General features: G+C 35.5%; 1 pseudogene across 1 annotated transcript in view; it reads left to right on the top strand.

Annotated features, from left to right (window-relative positions):
• The window catches only part of LOC145797413 (small ribosomal subunit protein uS10c pseudogene), a 138714-nt pseudogene continuing 118890 nt past the window's right edge, over nt 1-19824 (top strand). Inside the window, exon 1 of the transcript XR_014338943.1 lies at nt 1-173. The product of XR_014338943.1 is annotated as a small ribosomal subunit protein uS10c pseudogene (transcript). The remainder of the gene's footprint in view (nt 174-19824) is intronic.

The following is a 19824-nucleotide window of genomic DNA, read 5'->3' as shown; positions in this document are numbered from 1 at the left end:
TTTTCTCTGCCATTGCTGTCAAGCCCAAGCTTTCTCTTCTCTCTTTGCCCTCATCTTATACGCCGCTAAAAGCCCTAAAACCCCCTCGATCATCTACTATTAGGGTTTTTGCTGCACTTGAAGTTTTGGATTCCCAAGAAACCCTAGATGGTCCTGACTCTGCTACGACTGAGGTTTGTAATTCTTCTAATTTTGTGTCATGAAATACTCTATGTTTCTCTGAATTTGAGGAGATCAATGTTAATTTGGGGATGTTCAGGTTGGAGGATCGGTGGATCCCGGTTCGTCGCCGCTCAGTATTGAGGCCGATGCTGAGAATGTAATCTTTTTCACCGTTTATGCTCTGTTTGGTTGCTGAGAAAAACTGAAGGGAAGAAAGGACATTATGTTTTGTTGGAAAAAATGATTTTTGGGGACTTTAATTTAATATTAAAGTGCGGTGACTTTAATTAAATATTAAAGTGGGTCCTAACCATTTTTTGTGTTGGGTCCAAGTGAGCCAAAAACCATTGGGTTTTGAATAAGAAATTGCCAAGAAATTGCTTCATGATGTTAGATTCATGAATAGGATTTTAAAGAGTATTTAAATCTTTTTTCTTGGCTAAAGGGTGTGAATCCTTTGGGCATCCATACTTTTCATTTTGTGGAAAGGGGCTATGGATGCTTGGTGTTTTAATGACTAGCCTTAAAGGCTGGAGGCTTTTCCTCTCTCCCCTATACATGTATAAATTGAGACCCTCCTGTCAAGTTTCTATATAGAAATTTTTGCTTCTATTTTACAAGTCAGTTTGCTTGATAGTTCCTATTGTGAGAGAGTGCTGCCATTGTTTTATTCGCTAAGCTAGACAGATAGTGCTTCTGCCGTAGCTGGTTTTGACCGTCGTATCCTGGGAGACAGACGCCGGGTGTCCTCAAGCACTCGACCCGTGAGGCGGCGAAATCTGTTTTAAGGAAACTACTTCCGTGCAGGCTTCGGTTTTGTCTCTTTACCCTTTATTATTTTTTGTGTATTTCTATTGAAATTTAGTTGTAATTATCAGCATATGTTCTTGGTATATAATTTGTTTTCTTCATAAATCTATTTATTTAATTTCATAATTTTGAACAACAAGCTTAAAACCGATTTTATATATCTTTTCTATGAAATTGATCGAATAGATTTATATAGACTATTAGGTTAGTTTTGTATAATGTCACTAGGAATTGTTGCGGAATTGCTCACTATTTCAATAATTGTAAATTATGTAGTGGTACTTTCTAATTGCTTAGTTTAATTAGAATGCTCTATTATAATTTGCATACTTAATTGTATTAATATGATCTTGTTTTATGCGTATGGTTCATCATTTCCCTACCATGATTTGCATGAATTTTAAGGTTATAAAATATAATTTATGGATGTTGCAACTTTGACATGCTAATTCTATTCTAGTCTCAATTTGTTACATACTTATTATTTTCTAGGCTAGATTACATAATTTAATGTATTTGGAGTTATAGAGTTTTATGAATTGTGTACATGATCAATCTAAATTATCTAATTGTGTGCATTAATATGAATTATTTAATTGGGTGCATTAATCTAAATTATCTAATTGGGTGCATTAATCTGAGTTATTTAATTAGGTGCATTAATCTAAATTATTTATTTGGGTGCATTAATCTGAATTATTTAATTAGGTGCATTAATCTGAATTATTTAATTGGGTGCATTAACTTTGAATTTGACTTATCTATTTGGAGTTATTAGTTTAAATGTTTATTATGAATTAATTTCATTCATGACTCATGAGTATTGAACTTTATTTTAAAGTTGTAATTTAATTTTGAAGTTACAAATTGTATTTTGTTTTGGTACCTTATATTAGTTGGTTACTTATATAATTAATAGTTGGCTAGATGGTTTCAATTATTTATTATAATTAAATTTTTTAGATTATTTGTTTGTATTTTGTTGTGGTTTGCTACTAACTTTCTTTGTAGGGATACCAATGCGAAAAACAAATATAAAACCAAATGAATAGAATTTGGGATGTAAAAACAAAAATGTTTGGACTACTAACGTTTGTGTTGAATAGGAATACCTAAGCGTGGAAAAGCTTTTGGACTACATAGAATCCTTATGGATTGGCTATTTTATCAAAATGTTTGAAGCATGTTTGCTTGAGATGTAATTGATTTGTTTACCAATTTGTAGTAGCAAGTTTTATTTGCTTATATTATTGTAGCAATGGTTTTACATTGCTTGTTAAAGTTTTGGACCCTGGTTTGCTTTAACCTAGTTCATCCCTAAGAAAATTTAATTCTTAATTTGTTTATCACGGACTAGGAGTCAACATGCTCTTAAAAGTTTTGTCAAAAGGTTAACTGGGTTTTAAGTGGGACCGATGTGACCCCTCCAGTCTTCCTGGAAACTTTCTTGACCATGTTCGATTCTAGGTTTTGTGGTGAGACTAATTTTTGAATTAATTTTTCTTCTAAGGGATTTTCTAAGGGTTAAGTTTAATTTCTGGAAACACAGAAGTGATATTCTGGTGTAATTTTCAGAAATGGAAACTATCACTGATGCTGTTGCTACTGCTAATGTTAGTGGGGATTTGAACCCCGGGGCAACTGGATTGCCAACCCCTACTGCTGTGACCTCTGTGGTCAACCCTGGTGTTACTCCGGCTGGTCCGGGAGGACCGCTTAGTCACCATGAACGCCCAGAAAAATTTGTTGGGGAAAACTTTAAGAGATGGCAGCAAAAGATGCTGTTTTACTTGACCACGCTAAACCTTGCCAAGGTTCTGAGTGAGGATCCTCCAGCCGTGGCAGGGAATGAGCCTGACTGGCAGAAAGTCATGGCGCTTGACACATGGAAGCAGACAGACTATCTTTACCGGAACTATGTGTTCAACAGCTTGGTAGACTCACTCTATAGTGTGTTTTGTTCCAAGAGCTCAGCAAAAGAATTATGGGAATCTCTGGACAAAAAGTACAGGACTGAGGATGCCGGGGCAAAGAAATTTGTGGTTGGCCATTTCCTTGATTTTAAAATGGTAGATTCTAAAACTGTGATAAGCCAAGTCCAGGAGTTCCAAGTGATCTTGCATGAAATTCATGCTGAGGGGATGCCTTTGAACGAGTCATTCCAAGTTGCTGTGGTCATTGAGAAACTTCCCAATGGTTGGAAGAATTTCAAGAATTACTTGAAGCACAAGCGCAAGGAAATGTCTGTTGAAGAGCTGGTTGTCCGACTCCGGATTGAAGAGGATAATAGAAAGAAAGGAGGGAGTACCTCCTCAGTAAAGGCCAATGTCATTGAGCATGGCAAATCTTCTGGGATAAGGAAGAAGCCCCCTGTGAACAAGAGCTCTAAGCTGGGGCCAAGGGGTGGTGTTGCAAAGAAGTCGGCTTACAAGCCGCAGGAACCTGGTTATCGGTTCTTTGGGAAGCGTTATAACTGTGGTAACGAGGGGCATCGGGCTAGTGATTGCCGCAAGCAGAAGAAGCCATACAAGACCAAACCTCGTGCTCATATGGCAGACTTACAAGAGCACTTCCATGAGGAGGATGATATGCACTTGTCTGCCGTTGTCTCTGAGGTGAATCTGGTGGGTTCAAACCCAAGAGAATGGTGGATTGATACTGGGGCTACACGCCACATCTGCTCTGAGCAAAAACTGTTTACAACTTTCGAACCGGTTACAAACGGTGAGAAGTTGTTTATGGGAAACTCTGCTACCTCGATTGTTGAGGGGAAAGGAAAGGTGGTCCTGAAGTTGACGTCAGGAAAGGAGCTGACCTTGAACGAAGTCCTGTATGTTCCGGACATTCGTAAAAATCTTGTCTCAGGGTCTCTTCTTAGTAAACATGGTTTTCGCATGGTTTTTGAGTCTGACAAGGTCGTTCTTACCAAAAGCGGAATGTATGTGGGTAAGGGTTATATGTTGGGGGGTATGTTTAAACTCAATGTTATGACTGTTATCCCAAAGATGAATAAAGGTGCATCTTCTTCTGTTTACATGCTTGAGTCTTCCAATTTGTGGCATGGTAGACTAGGACATGTGAACTTTGAATCTTTACGTAGATTAATCAAGTTAGATCACATACCATCTTTTAAGATTAATCCGAAACACAAGTATGAAACTTGTGTTGAAGCGAAGTTGACAAGATCTTCGTTTCATTCTATTGAAAGAAGTTCAGAACCGTTGGATTTAGTGCATAGTGATGTGTGTGACTTAAAATTTATACAATCACGTGATGGCAATAAGTACTTCATCACTTTTGTTGATGATTGCACTAAGTATTGTTATGTCTATTTGCTCAAAAGCAAAGATGAGGCGATTGACAAGTTTGTTCTTTATAAGAATGAAGTTAAGAATCAAGTAGGCCGCAAGATTAAGGCTCTAAGAAGTGATCGTGGTGGTGAGTATGAATCTCCGTTTATTGAGACTTGTGCTCAATCTGGGATTATCCACTAAACCACGGCGCCTTATTCTCCTCAGTCTAATGGGATTGCTGAGCGGAAGAATAGGACGCTAAAGGAAATGATGAATGCAATGTTGATAAGTTCTGGATTGCCACAGAACTTGTGGGGGGAAGCAATTCTCTCTGCAAATTACATTCTGAATAAAGTACCCCAGAAGAAGGTGGATAAGACGCCGTATGAGTTATGGAAAGGCGTTAAGCCTTCGTATAAATTCTTACAAATGTGGGGGTGTCTTGCAAAAGTGACGATTCCTACACCCAAACGGGTTAGGATAGGCCTGAAATCTGTGGATTGTATATTCATTGGTTATGCACATAATAGTAGTGCATATCGGTTTCTTGTTCATAAGTCTGAAATTCCAAACATACATAGGAATACCATCATGGAGTCAAGGAATGCATGTTTCTTTGAAGACATTTTTCCTTGCCGAACCCATACAGGGGTTCCAAGGTCTTTGGAGCAATTTGATGAGCTTGCTAGTGAGGATGATCATGTTGATGATCCAGGTGATGATCAAATTGAGGTTTTAGATGAGCCCAGACGGAGTAAAAAGGCTAGGACATCCAAATCTTTTGGTCCAGACTTCTTGACTTATATGGTTGAGAACGAACCTCAAACTTTCCACGAAGCTGTGACTTCTCCTGAGAGTCCTTTATGGAAAAAAGTAATCAAAAGTGAGATTGACTCCATCTTACAGAACCACACCTGGGAGTTGGTAGATTTACCTCCAGGTTGTAAGCCTTTAGGCTGCAAATGGATTTTTAAACGAAAGATGAAGGCCGATGGGTCTATTGACAAGTATAAGGCGAGGCTCGTTATCAAAGGGTACAGGCAATGAGAAGGCCTGTATTACTTTGATACGTACTCACCTGTAACTAGGATAACATCCATTCGCATAGTGATTGCGATAGCAGCTTTGCGCAATCTTGAAATACACCAAATGGATGTAAAGACAGCTTTCTTAAATGGGAATTTGAATGAAAAAATCTACAAGGAGCAACCTGAAGGGTTTTCAGCTCCAGGACAAAGCAAGAAAGTCTGTAAACTTGTCAAATCTTTGTATGGTTTGAAGCAAGCGCCTAAACAATGGCATGAGAAGTTTGACAATGTAATGTTGTCGAATGGGTTTCGAATCAATGAATGTGACAAGTGTATTTATGTCAAAGACACTGACAGAGGTTATGTCATTTTGTGTCTATATGTTGATGATATGCTTATTATAGGTAGTAACGATGAAATGATCAAAACTACCAAGAAGTTGTTAAACTCTAAATTTGACATGAAGGATATGGGCATTGCAGATGTTATTCTGGGAATTAAGATTACCAGAATCTCTGGCGGAATTGTACTTTCTCAGTCTCATTATGTTGATAAGATACTTGAGAAGTTTAGTGGATCAGATACGAGTGTGTCATCAACACCTGTAGACTTAAGTCTACACTTTACCAAGAATAATAAAGAGAGTGTCTCTCAGTTAGAATATTCTCGGGTAATTGGAAGTTTAATGTATCTGATGAGTTGTACTAGGCCAGATATAGCTTACTCGGTTAGCAGGCTTAGTAGATACACAAGTAATCCTGATGCTTCTCATTGGAAGGGCATTGTGCGGGTGTTAAGGTATTTACGCTACACTCGGGATTATGGGCTGCATTATACTCGATATCCAGCGGTGCTTGAAGGATATAGTGACGCGAATTGGATATCAGATATAAAGGACTCAAAGTCCACTAGTGGATATGTGTTCACTCTTGGTGAGGGCAGCCGTGTCTTGGAAATCTTCCAAGCAAACGTGTATATCTAGATCAACGATGGAATTAGAGTTTATTGCTTTGGATAAAGCAACGGAAGAAGCAGAATGGCTTCGCCATTTCATTGAAGATATTCCACGTTGGTCTAAACCCGTGCCAGCTATTTGTATTCATTGTGATTGTCAATCTGCAATTGGTAAGGCACAGAGTAATATGTATAATGGAAAGTCTAGACATATCCGTCGTAGACATAATTCCATACAACAACTACTCTCGAATGGAGTTGTCTCTTTAGACTATGTAAAGTTTAAGGACAACATTGCAGATCCGCTAACGAAAGGGTTAAGTCGAGTGTTAGTCGAAACGTCGTCAAAAGGAATGGGGTTAAGGCCTTTGGAAGTTACCGGAATGGAAACCCAACCTAGTTGACTGGAGATCCTAAGATCTAGGTTCAATGGGACAACCTAATTGCGTGTAATGGTGGTATGTCACTGAGGAGGTTAAACCTCCAGCCATTCCTTCTATTAGTGATACCTGCAAGTGTAGAGGATAAGCTGAGCTTTTAATGACTCTTATGTGTTAAGCTGTTGAGCTAAGTATTGCAGGATACTTTAGTAGAGTCACCTATGTGAGTTTGAAGTGGGGCCGCTTCTAGAAGAATTGGGCAGGCCAAGATTCTTTGAAACCATTCGCTGAACTAGGCTAGTGTCCAGGGCCACACAGGGCACACCAGTGAGAACATAATGGTAGTAGGAGTAATTCCCGTGTGAGATCTATTGTCTCAGTTTACATAAACGGTAGAGCAGTTCAAGATATCTTATTCACTGATCTGCCAGTAAACTCGATAGGTTTTCACTGGGAGAGGTTCAAAGACAAAAGCTACCTTCTCTGATGTCGGGGTTAGTCCGTTGTACTCTCTCTCAGAGTCTTTATTGTTGAACGATGTCCGTTTGTTGAGACATTCGGTCAATTTTTATTCATGTGGGGGATTGTTGGAAAAAATGATTTTTGGGGACTTTAATTTAATATTAAAGTGCGGTAACTTTAATTAAATATTAAAGTGGGTCCTAACCATTTTTTGTGTTGGGTCCAAGTGAGCCAAAAACCATTGGGTTTTGAATAAGAAATTGCCAAGAAATTGCTTCATGATGTTAGATTCATGAATAGGATTTTAAAGAGTATTTAAATCTTTTTTCTTGGCTAAAGGGTGTGAATCCTTTGGGCATACATACTTTTCATTTTGTGGAAAAGGGGCTATGGATGCTTGGTGTTTTAATGACTAGCCTTAAAGGCTGGAGGCTTTTTCTCTCTCCCCTATACATGTATAAATTGAGACCCTCCTGTCAAGTTTCTATATAGAAATTTTTGCTTCTATTTTACAAGTCAGTTTGCTTGATAGTTCCTATTGTGAGAGAGTGCTGCCATTGTTTTATTCGCTAAGCTAGACAGATAGTGCTTCTGCCGTAGCTGGTTTTGACCGTCGTATCCTGGGAGACAGACGCCGGGTTTCCTCAAGCACTCGACCCGTGAGGCGGCGAAATCTGTTTTAAGGAAACTGCTTCCGTGCAGGTTTCGGTTTTGTCTCTTTACCCTTTATTGTTTTTTGTGTATTTCTGTTGAAATTTAGTTGTAATTATCAGCATATGTTCTTGGTATATAATTTGTTTTCTTCATAAATCTATTTATTTAATTTCACAATTTTGAACAACATGTTTGTATGTAGAAATAGAGCCCAAAATAACCATTTGGGTGGTAAAGGCTCCACAATCGTCTGTAGTGGGACTGTGATTCTTGCTCTAAAATGTCATTTGTCTCTCAAATTTTATGAAAAATAGAGTACATATGTTTTTACATTTGATAAGAAAGAATAGAAGAATGGTGATATGTTGAGGAATTAACCAAATACACAATAGCAAGAAGAATCAATTACAAATAAAAAAAGCATGACATACAGAGATACGCTGTTTGGCAAGATTGGCTCACACTAGTTTCACTATATTGAAAAAAGAAAAGAAAAGAGTACAAATTGGCTGCTTAATGTATATGTTAGGGTTCACCCCCCAAACTCCCACGTTCAGGCTGGCTGCCGCATGCAACCCCTCCGCCCAACTCACTGCCAAGTTGGATTCACAACTTCATGGTGAGGTGTACAGTACTAATTAGGCTCCACATACCCAACATGATAATCTTTTGAAAAAGAATAACTAGTCATTAAAATAGTCTTGCATTGGATAAATGTCAGTTGTTTAATTTAAGCTTTTGATGGCAATCTGTTTAGTCAAATATCTTGGAAGTCTATGTAAATCATTCAAGATTAATGCTGTCTTTGGTTAGGGGATTTGAGGAGGGATTTGGAAAGGGAAAAGGAAAAGATGTGTGAAACTAGGTGAAATATAGACATGTTTTATTCACATTTCACCTACTTTTTCCATTTCCCTTTCCAAATCTCTATTTAAATCCCTCAATCAAACACAACATAAATGAAACTGAATTTTCAACTAGATATATCTTATATATTTTTTTTAATATTCAGTAGTTTTAGTGACATTCCGGTCGTCTTATTATGTTTTTTTGCCAATTCTCAGATGGCACTAAAGCAGAAAATTAGGATTAAACTTGGGTCATATTGGGTGCGATTGATAGAGGGCTCATGCAAGCAAATAACGGATGCCGCAAGGACTCCCAGTGCAAAGACCATGGGTCCTGTGCCGTTACCAATCAAGAAGCGAATTTATTGTGTACTTAGATCTTCACATGTCCACAAAGATGCCAGGTTCCATTTTGAGATCAGAACGCATCAGCGCCTCATTGATATTCTATACCCGACTGCCCAAATGATTGATTCCTTGATGCAGCTTGACCTTCCTGCCGAGGTTGATGTGGAAGTCAATCTCAGAGAAAGCATTGCTGCACCTTTGATGAGCACTGTATGTTCACACTTCTTTATTTGAGATAGGTTAGACTGCCCCTCTTAGAACTGTATATGAGAATTCCACCTCATACAACCCAAGCAGAAAAACACTAAAATACTAGTTCCAATGGATATGTAATAGAAAGTTTGAAACTTCTTAATCTTTGATTCAATCTTTTCTATGGTGTAAGGAAATTGTGAAAGCTCTTCTTAGTGGCGATAATGGCAAATTATCAAGTAGGTTCAGTTGTCTTTATCTTGATCTTGATCATAGCTAAAAAAGAGCACTATACTTGCGTACCGGCATTTGAAGCTCGCTTCAAATTTAAAAGCAACCCCAACCTCTAATTTGGTGGTAGTATCATGTCATGCTTGTACAAGAGTTGCTTGAGAATATTGCTGAATGGATAACTAAAATATTGGTTGCAAATGTTCAGTTCCTTCTTGTTTTTAAAGATGCTGCCCATTTCCATATGAGCAGTTTTGAAGGACAATGACTAAGGAAGAAAATTTGGGAGATTTATGTTCTTGTGCTTTGGTGCAAGTGAAAACTGCGGCCTTATTTGCACTAGAACGCATACTTCACTTGCACTATATTTTTGAATTAATTTCACTTGTTTGGTATATTGTTTTTGTTCTCATAAAAGTTTAATCGAATTAATTTTTTTTTAAAAATAGAAATAAAAAGTTTATTTTTATTTTTATTTTTTTGTTTTCAAAATAAGTTTTCAATCTCTCCTCCCTTACCACCTCCAACCACCACCATCACTATAAATCACCACCGGTCACCACCGACCGGCCTATCTTCATTGACACACTCCGATCAACCTCCGTGACCTCGGACCACCCTTTGGCCACCCTGTGACCTTTAGCAACATTTTGATCACCAGCTCTGACCACCCCCACGACCAGGCACCCTCGCCGTTGGCCATCACCACCTCCTAAAAAAACTCACCAAACATTTAAGGGTAAAAAAAATCAGGAGTGATACTCCCTCAATTGTGTGATACCTAGTCTAACGATGGTATCCACCGATGTACCAAATGCAATTATTTACATACACATCATTTACAGATGACATGCAAATTTTTTTGTCTTGCACGGTCAGTTTAAACATTAACCATACATCAACCACAACAAAAGTACACATGCCTCCAAATCTATCTCAATTTATAATGTACAAAAATACAGTCTTCATTGGTCATGGGTCAAAGTCATCCTTCAGTTAATATACACGAATACATCCATGACTCTTGATCAACTTCAACCCCTGAAACATATAGCGAAGTAATTAATTAATTATGGGATCATGAATAATTTAGAAATGAGGAAAGAAAGGCAGATACTTGACACAAATAATTTGAAGTATAACAATTCAACATATTATGCATTTACGATATCATGAATGGCGGAACAAATGTAAATGGCCATTTAACTAACTCTAAAACGTTAAGATTGTCTAAATCATTAACCTAATAATAATAAAACACATATTAGTCCCTAAAGTATGCATTTTGTGTTACTTTAGTTTCTAAATTTTCAATTTCATCCCTAAACAAGGTAAGACTATGTTTTGTCTTCTTCATACATGTTTAGGGACCAATAGAACAAAATCACAAACTTTACGACGAAAACTGATAGGTAGCACATTCTCTAAGGACCATAACTATATTTTATTATCATTGTGTTAAAAATTTGGACGGTTTGTTTGAAATTAGATTAATTCAACCCATTTGAAAATTTTCCTAAATAAATGTGTTATGTTTATTCTAATTTTACCTCATTTGTCATTGGAGACATTTGCAAACTGAGTTCAAGGTACTACCTGTTGGAAAAATGATTTAATATAGGCATATTTTTTGAGCCCAAATTTGAGTGGGTCCCAAACGTCTTTTGGGTGGGTCTGAAGAGGTGAAGTGTTCCTTGCCGCGTGGCAAGTTACACGGTGAAGACGGTACGTCAAAACCATTTATGAGTGAATGGGAAGTTGACGTCGTTTTCAGGTCTAACATTAATCTTTTAGATAAAATTCTTTTGAATTTTTTCAATAAAAATTATTGTGGGAATTTAATTTAATTCTAAATTCAAATTTTAGGTTCCTAAGTGGTTTCCTAAAGTTTGTAATTGTGGGAATTTAATTTAATTCTAAATTTAAATTTTAGGTTCCTAAACGATTTCCTAAAATTTATACCTCTTTCATTATTTATTAAACTATTCAAATAGTTTAATATATATATATATATATATTTCATATAGTTTAATTAATAAAGCACCATCAGTTTGGAACAAGTTGCACTAATGGACAAACTTTTCAAATTTCCACTAACGGAACTTTTTTCAAGTTGTTTGAATTTTTTACAACGGTCAAACCTCGTTTGATATAGTGGTGCACCTTTTCTTTTCAAATAAATACCAGTTCAGGTATGTTTGAAAGGTCACAAGTGGGCTATATAGGTGCTGTTTGGTGTAGCTGTTAAAACAGATTATACATTATAGCTTAACAGATTATAGATTATGACTTTAATCAGAAGCTGTTAATCTGTTTGGTATAGCTGTTGGATTATAGATTTAAGTTACTGAGTAATGTTTGTTAAATAAGCTGTAAAGTAGCTTTTTCAATTATTTTTTATTTTTTATTTTTCACTATTTGTCTACATTTCTCATAAAAAATAATAATAATATTTTATAGTCTATTTGGATCTTTTTCTATTTTAAAAAAAAATAAAAAATAAAAAAATCTAAGAGTATAACCGTAAATTAACATGTCCACAGCAGAAGTTGATAATCAGAAGCAAAGGGTGAGCAGCTTCTCAGAATCAGGTTTTTTGACTTAAAATAAGTTGTTAGAATCAGAAGTTGTTTGAAATAAGTTTAACCAAACAGTCTAAAATAACTTTTAAAAAGCCAAAAGCCAGAAGCCATAAGTTGGCTCAAAAAAGCCTCACCAAACACCCCCATATACATATCACTTTTCCAGCAGTCCGAATCCGGAAAAAACATTGAGTCTGAAATTTTGTGCTTTTGCTGTCCATTTCCTTTTAGTGCATTATTCTCCATATATAATTTTAGGGATAGATATTTAGAGAGTTAGAACACAGGTTTGATTCGTCGAACAATTTATTTTGGAGTGCTACTACAAATTGGTTAAGATCATTGTATCATGGGAGATAGACGCCACTCAACCGTAAGCACCGTATCGGGGCGAATCTGTCTTAAGGACAGAGTGTCACACACTCGACTTGGTCTTTAATTATTGATTCGGTTCAACAAAATAATTTCTGTAAGTTTATTTTATTTTATTTGATTTATTTTCAGTTTATTTTATTTACACAGAAGATTATTCCAACAATCTTAAGACAGAATTTTGTTTACAGAATTTTTTCGTTTGTTTCCTTTTCTCTTTCTTCTTTGAAGAAAATTATTTTCTGTGAATTTACAAAATAATATTCTAGTTGGAAAAACAAATGGTGATTATATGCTATTTGACAGATAGTAGTAATATACTGTCTCTTTTCTTTGACAACTAGTAGTACGATACTGGTGTCATTAACAATTCAGAATATATTTTTGTGAAATTTTTTCAGAAATTAATTTTGGGTTTTAGAAATTATGTTCTGAGTTTTCGTTACTTAAAATTCTGTTTCAATATTTTAATTATTGGAGTGTTACAAGAAATTTAAATTTCTGTGTGAAATTAATTTGGTTAAATAAAATTTTATTTTATTTCCAAATTAATTGAAAAATAAAAGTTATATTCTTATTTCTTTTATTTTACCGAATTTAATTTCTTGTGTGGAATTAATTTGGTTAAATAAAATTTTATCTTATTTCCAAATGAATTGAAAAATAAAAGTTATATTCTTATTTCTTTTATTTTACAGAATTTAATTTTCTGTGTGGAATTATTTTGGTTAAATAAAATTTTATTTTATTTCCAAATTAATTGAAAAATAAAAGTTATAGTTTTTTTTATTTCTTTTATTTTACAGAATTTAATTTTTTGTGTGGAATTAATTTGTTTAAATAAAATTTTATTTTATTTTCAAATTAATTGGAAAATAAAAGTTACATTCTTGTTTCTTTTATTTTTACAGAATTTAATTCTGTGAATTTGGTTTAATTTTCTGTGTAGTGTAAATTCTAATTATAATTTTGTTTTATATATTAGAATTGATGGCTACTGAAACTAATGCCCAAACAAGTACTACTGTGGTGGCTGCGATTGCACCAACCCCCTCTCCTGTGATGACAATACCAATAAGTCATGGAGAGAAGCTAGAGAAATCCTCAGGAACTGACTTTAAAAGATGGCAACAGAAAATGTTATTCTATCTTACAACTCTGAACTTGGCTCGTTTCCTCCGTGAAGATGCTCCTATCCTGAAAGAGGATGAAATCGACCGGCAAGTGGTTGCTGCGGTTGATGCTTGGAAACATGCCGATTTCCTTTGCCGGAACTACATCTTGAACGGACTTGACAACACATTATACAACGTCTACAGTCCAGTCAAGACAGCAAAGGAACTTTGGGAATCGTTGGAGAAAAAGTACAAAATGGAAGATGCCGGCTCAAAGAAATTTGTGGTTGGCAGATTATTGGATTTTGTAATGGTTGATTCAAAAACTGTGATCAGCCAAGCTCAAGATTTCTAACTCATTCTGCATGACATTCACGCAGAAGGCATGTCACTCAGTGAATCCTTTCAAGTTGCAGCTTTAATTGAAAAATTACCAAAAGGCTGGAAGGAATTCAAGAACTACCTCAAACACAACGCAAAGAAATTTCTATGGACGAATTAATTGTACGCTTGAGAATTGAGGAGGACAACCGCAATTCTGAAAAGCGGGCTGGTAAGCATCATATGGAGTCTAAGGCAAATGCGGTGGAACATGCTTCAAAAACCAAGAAACGAAAGTCTTCTAGAGAAAGTTCATCACAAGGCTCTAAAGGGGGGATAATAAAAAGTACAAGTTTAATGGCAAATGTTACATCTGTGACAAAGAGGGACATCGGGCCAAAGATTGCCGTAGCAAAGGCAAAAGCAAAAGAAGAAAAAGCAAGAAGCCTGCTCAAGCCCATATGACCGAAGTGGACAAGATTTTCAATAGTGTAGATGACATCAATCTTTTTGCAGTTGTTTCCGAGGCAAATCTTGTCATAAATCCTAAAGAATGGTGGGTGGACACTGGTGCTACTCGCTATATTTGTGCCGACAAAAAAATGTTCACATCTTATTCTTCAGTGGATAATGGTGAACAACTTTTTATGGGCAACTCCTCAACTTCCAAAGTTGAAGGACAAGGAAAGATTGTACTCAAGATGACATCAGGAAAGGAACTCACTCTCAACAATGTGCTGCATGTACCGGACATTCGCAAGAATCTTGTTTCCGGATCTTTGTTGAGTAAGAATGGGTTTAGGCCAGTATCTGAGAGTGTTAAATTTGTACTTACTAAGAATGAGATGTATGTAGGAAAATGTTATATGTCTGATGGCCTTTTCAAGTTAAATATAATGACCGTTATACCCTCAGTTATTAATAATACTACATCTTCTTCTTACTTGCTTGAGTCTTCAAATTTATGGCATGGTAGACTAGGACATGTTAATTATGGATCTTTGCGTAGATTAATTAATATGGAATGTTTACCTAAATTTGATATTGATTCAAATCATAAATGTAAAATTTGTGTTGAGGCAAAATTATCTAAAACTCCTTTTCGTTCAATTGAAAGAAGTACTGAACCACTTGAATTAATTCATAGTGACATTTGTGATTTTAAATCAATTCAAACTAGAGGTGGGAAAAAATATTTTATCACTTTTATAGATGACTATACTAGATATAGTTATGTTTATTTAATTCGAACCAAGGATGAAGCTTTGGAAACTTTCATTCAATATAAGAATGAAGTTGAAAATCAACTTGATAAGAAAATTAAGAAACTTAGAAGTGATAGAGGTTGTGAATATGAATCACATTTTGGTGAGTTTTGTAAAGAACATGGAATAATTCATCAAACCACCGCACCTTACTCACCTCAGCAAAATGGAATTGCTGAAAGGAAAAATAGGACTTTAAAAAAAATGATGAATGCCATGTTAATAAGTTCTGGATTACCTCAGAACTTGTGGGGGGAAGCAATACTTTCTGCTAATTATATTTTCAATAAAGTACCCCGAAAGAAAGTGAATCAAACACCTTATGAAATGTGGCATGGTAGAGTACCATCCTACAAATACTTAAAAGTGTGGGGGTGTTTGGCTAAAGTGGCTATTGTCACGACCTGCTCCCCGTACCCAAGGGTTAAGCATCGTGATGGCCAGTAACTGAGGTTACCTACGGCCAATTCATAAACAAATCAAATAGCGCGAGCGGAAGTAATATTTAAATAAGGGTACCAAAATAATCATCGGAGCTTCTATTTTTATTTCAAAATATATTGACCAAAAATGCCGATATTTACATAGAAAAATATCATAAAAGTGTTGTGTGTGTGTCTATTCCGCAGCCCCGCGTCTAAGACTTTCTAGAAGCTATTTCTGAATTGCATGTTTCCTGAAAATTGGTAAAAAAAACTATAAGCACGTGGCAGAGTGAAAAATATAATACTAAGAGTATAAGGGACACGAAATAACCATGGATAGTTATGTAGCCAAAACATTTACATAAACAAATCATTTGAATAGCAGAAACTGGAATACAGATGTTATATAAATAGATAACCATAACCACGGTACAGAACAGAACAGAACATAGGTCACAGAAGTGACAGTCAGAACAGAAGTACGGATTCAAGAGGTGGTTCGTACGGATTCTAGAGGTGGCTCCCACAATAGTATAGTACTTAGCTCCGCACAACACTTTGGTCCGCACAGAACAGAGGTACGGATTCAAGAGGTGGTTCGTACGGATTCTAGAGGTGGCTCCCACAATAGTGTAGTAGTTAGCTCCACACAGCACTTTGCTCCGCACAGAACAGAGGTCAATGGATCAGAGGGCCACAAAGTAACCAAACAGAGGCCAATGGTTATTTAAGTCCCCTAAGGCGTGGTACTCCCATGGTGGTACTTACAAAACATAATTATTTATAAGGTCATAGCCAAATATTCTTTAAAATATAAACAAACATATCCATGGATTTCCTTTTAAGCAAATAGGGTTTAGAAGATAAACCACGTAACTGAAACTTTTATAAAACATAACTTTTATTAAAAACATAACTTGTGTAAAATAGATTTTGGTAAGTCAAAACATAAGTAAAATACATTTTAGTAACTCAAAGTATAATATAACTCACCTTAACTTTAATACCTCACTCTTTCTTTCAATTGTTAAAGACCCTTTCACCTTCCACCATTTCTTCCTTCTTTCTCTCCTCTCTTTTCTTCTTTCCTTTCTTCTTCTTCTCCAGATTGATCATTCTCCCTAGGGAGGTGACGCCACTCCTCGGCCAACACGTGGCCGAGCCATCTCTTTCCCTCCAGATTCGTCATAAATATATATAGATTCAATCTTATCCTAAATAAATAGTTAAGATAATTACTTTTTGATCCAATATTTTAATATAATTATATAAATAATTTAATTTCTAATTAAATTACATTTTATCATATACCAATAGAAAATTAATTATTTATTTTAATACCACATCCATTATTATTATTAATATTTATATTATCTATATTATTATTTATATTTTGAATCCTAAAATTTTAATAATTATATGATTTTACAAAATTACGCATAATAAAATATAATAAACTATATATTTTCCGAACTGAGATTAAATAATATTAATATAAATTCTATAAAATAATTAAAAATTTGGGTTGTTACAGCTATTCCTAGTCCTAAAAAGACTAAGATAGGTCCTAAGACCATTGATTGCATTTTCATTGGTTATGCCAAGAATAGTAGTGCATATCGGTTTTTGATTCATAAATCAAAACATTCCGAAATGCATGTAAATACTATTATTGAGTCTCGGAATGCATCATTCTTTGAACATGTATTTCCAAATAGGACTGGACAGGAAACTAGTAACAATAAAAGATCTCATGATGCTATTACTAGTAAGGATCAAGAACATGATCAAGAACAAGAGTTAGATCAAAATGAGGAAGAGGAACCTAGGCGTAGTAAACGTGCTAGAACCTCAAAATCTTTTGGTCCAGATTTCATAACATTTTTGTTAGAAAATGAGCCTTTAACTTTTAAAGAGACTATGTCCAATCCTGAAGCTCCTTTATGGAAAGAAGCTGTCAACAGTGAAGTTGAATCCATCTTGCAAAATCACACTTAAGAATTAGTGGACTTGCCACCAGGTTGTAAACCTCTTGGGTACAAGTGGATTTTCAAAAGAAAATTGAAAGCAGATGGATCAATAGACAAATACAAAGCAAGACTTGTAGTCAAAGGATTTAGACAAAAAGAAGGTCTTGATTACTTTGACACATACTCACCGGTTACTAGAATAACATCCATTAGAATGCTAATTGCCATTGCATCTCTATACAATCTAGAAATTCATCAAATGGATGTAAAAACCGCTTTCTTAAATGGTGAGTTAAATGAAGAAATTTACATGGAACAACCAGAAGGTTTTTCTGTTCCAGGAAAAGAAAAGAAAGTGTGTAAATTGGTTAAATCATTATATGGTTTAAAACAAGCGCCAAAGAAATGGCATGAGAAATTTGACAAGGTAATGATGTCAAATGGATTCAAAATTAATGAGTGTGACAAATGTGTTTACATTAAAAACACAGACAAAGGTTCTGTCATTGTATGTCTTTATGTAGATGATATGCTCATCATAGGTAGTAATAATGACATGATTAAAACTACCAAGAAAATGTTGAATAAATATTTTGACATGAAGGACATGGGCATTGCTGATGTAATTCTTGGTATGAAAATTACCAAAACATCAGAAGGATATGCTTTGTCACAATCTCATTACATTGAGAAAATACTGGACAAATTCAGCAAAGATGATGATCATCTTGCTAGAACACCTGTAGATGTTAATTTGTTTCTATCTAAGAATGTACAGGAAAGTATTTCTCAATTAGAGTATGCCCAAATTATTGGAAGCTTAATGTACTTGATGAACTGCACTCGCCCAGATATAGCTTATGCAGTAAGTAAATTAAGTAGATATACGAGTAATCCGGGAGTAGAACACTGAAAATCAATTATAAGGGTTCTAAGATATCTCCGATTCACTCGTAACATTGGGCTGAATTATACTAGATATCCAGCAGTACTTGAAGGATACTGTGATGCAAATTGGATATCGGATACTAGAGACTCGAAGTCCACCAGTGGGTATGTCTTTACTCTTGGTGGGGCGGTTGTATCTTGGAAATCTTCCAAACAGACTTGTATTGCTAGGTCTACTATGGAATCTGAATTCATAGCTTTAGACAAAGCTGGGGAAGAGGCAGAATGGCTTCGCCACTTCCTTGCAGATATTCCAATTTGGCCAAAACCGGTGCCTGCTATATGCATACATTGCGATAGTCAATCAGCTATAGGTAGAGCACAGAGTCATATGTATAACGGTAAGTTACGACACATTCGTCGTCGACATAACATCGTGAGACAACTACTCTCTAATGGAATTATTTCCATAGAATATGTTAAGTCTAAAGACAACATAGCGGATCCACTAACCAAAGGGTTAGCAAGAGAGTTAGTTGATAATTCATCGAGGGGAATGAGACTTAAGCCTATTAAATAAGAGTTACCACAACGGCAACCCAACCTAGTTGACTGGAGATCCCAAGATCTAGGTTCAAAGGGACAACCGAGTTATGAATGACTCAGAAGGATCACTGGGGAGTCTAACTTCTACCCATTTCTTTGATAAAATAGTGATGTCGGCAGCGTTTGAGGTTAAGTAAAATTTTAATTATTCTTATATCTAGGTAAACCTAGTGGAGTATGGCAGGATACTCTTCATAAGAATCACCTATGTGAGTATGAACTGGGCCGGTTCTATAAGATTTGTGAAGGGCTACAAGTCTTTAGAGCACTCATGAAAGACCAGGTTGTTCAGGGCCAAAATGAACACAATAGTGAGAACTAAACTGTGTCTGAGAATATACCGTGTGAGTTCTATTGTCTTGGTTTACACAAACGGCTGAACAGTTCAAGACATCATGTTCATTGTTTAGCTAGTAAATCCGATAGTATCTCATAAGGGAAGGTTCAAAGCCAAAAGTTACCTATCCTTTGCAGAATATTTTCAATTTCTGTACTCTCTGTGATAGATCATGTTATTACATTTTCTCTCTGTCAAATTCTATTCATGTGGGGGATTGTTGGAAAAATGGTTTAATATAGGCATATTTTTTTAGCCCAAATTTGAGTGGGTCCCAAACGTCTTTTGGATGGGTCCGAAGAGGTGAAGTGTTCCTTACCGCGTGGCAAGTCACACGGTGAAGACGGTACGTCAAAACCATTTATGAGTGAATGGGAAGTTGAAGTCGTTTTCAGGTTTAACATTAATTTTTTAGATAAAATTCTTTTGAATTTTTTCAATAAAAATTATTGTGAGAATTTAATTTAATTCTAAATTCAAATTTTAGGTTTCTAAGTGGTTTCCTAAAGTTTGTAATTGTGGGAATTTAATTTAATTCAAAATTCAAAATTCAAATTTTAGGTTCCTAAATGATTTCCTAA

This window comes from Camellia sinensis, chromosome 8 (genome assembly GCF_055761805.1).
Source record: "Camellia sinensis isolate YWXY chromosome 8, ASM5576180v1, whole genome shotgun sequence".
NCBI lineage: Eukaryota > Viridiplantae > Streptophyta > Magnoliopsida > Ericales > Theaceae > Camellia > Camellia sinensis.
Note: the sequence above shows the minus strand (reverse complement) of the source record. Positions and strands in the feature narration are given on the sequence as shown.